The following is a 1,360-nucleotide window of genomic DNA, read 5'->3' on the forward strand; positions in this document are numbered from 1 at the left end:
GGCAAAAAACGTGGCAGATGGAATACAGTGTTGGGAAATGTGTGATAATGCACTGTGGTAAAAGGAACAATAGTACAGACAATTATGTAAGTGGAGAGAATTCAAACATCAGAGGTGCAGAGGGACCGAGGAGTCCTCGTGCAAGGCCCCAGAAGGTTAATTCACAAGTTGAGTCTGTGGTAAAGAAGACAAATGCAAAGTTGGCATTTATTTCAAGGGGAATAGAATATAAAAACAAGGAGATAATGCGAACAACAGGAATTCTGCAGATGCTGGAAATTCAAGCAACACACATAAAAGTTGCTGGTGAACGCAGCAGGCCAGGCAGCATCTGTAGGAAGAGGTACAGTCGACGTTTCAGGCCGAGACCCTTCGTCAGGACAAACTGAAGGAAGAGTGAGTAAGGGATTTGAAAGTTGGAGGGGGAGGGGGAGATCCAAAATGATAGGAGAAGACACCCACCTCCCCCTCGTACCCCATCTGTTACTTATTTTTATACACACATTCTTTCTCTCACTCTCCTTTTTCTCCCTCTGTCCCTCTGAATATACCCTTTGCCCATCCTCTGGGTCCCCCCCACCTTGTCTTTCTTCCCGGACCTCCTGTCCCATGATCCTCTCCTATCCCTTTGCCAATCACCTGTCCAGCTCTTGGCTCCATCCCTCCCCCTCCTGTCTTCTCCTATCATTTTGGATCTCCCCCTACCCCTGCAACTTTCAAATCCCTTACTCACTCTTCCTTCAGTTAGTCCTGACGAAGGGTCTTGGCCTGAAACGTCGACTGCACCTCTTCCTAGAGATGCTGCCTGGCCTGCTGCGTTCACCAGCAACTTTTATGTGTGTTGCAAGGAGATAATGCTGACTGTTTATAAGACACTAGTCAGGCCGCACTTAGTGTATTGTCAATAGTTTTGGGCCCCTTATCTCAGAAAGGATGTGTTGTCATTGGAGGGAGTCCAGAGAAGGTTCATGAGGATGATTCCAGGAATGAAGGGGTTAACATGAGCGTTTGGCAGCTTTGGTCCTGTACTCTCTGGGATTTAGAAGAATGTGGGGGATTTCATTGCATCTAATCTATTCTAATCTCATTGCAACCTACTGAATGTTGAAAGGACTAGATAGGGTGGATGTGGAGAGGATGTTTCCTATGGTGGGGACGAGTGGGCACAGCCTCAAAACTGAGGGCAACCTTTTAGAACAGCAGTATGGAGGAACTTTTTTAGACAAAGCATAGTGAATCTGTGGAATGCTCTGCCACAGACTGTGGTGGAGGGCAAGTCCGTGGGTATATTCAAAGCGGAAGTTGATAGTTGCCTGATTGGTCGGGGGGCAGGAGTATGGATTTGAATGGGATCCGGGAT

The sequence above is a fragment of the Mobula hypostoma genome, chromosome 3, assembly GCF_963921235.1.
Source record: "Mobula hypostoma chromosome 3, sMobHyp1.1, whole genome shotgun sequence".
In the NCBI taxonomy this organism is placed as follows: Eukaryota; Metazoa; Chordata; class Chondrichthyes; order Myliobatiformes; family Myliobatidae; genus Mobula; species Mobula hypostoma.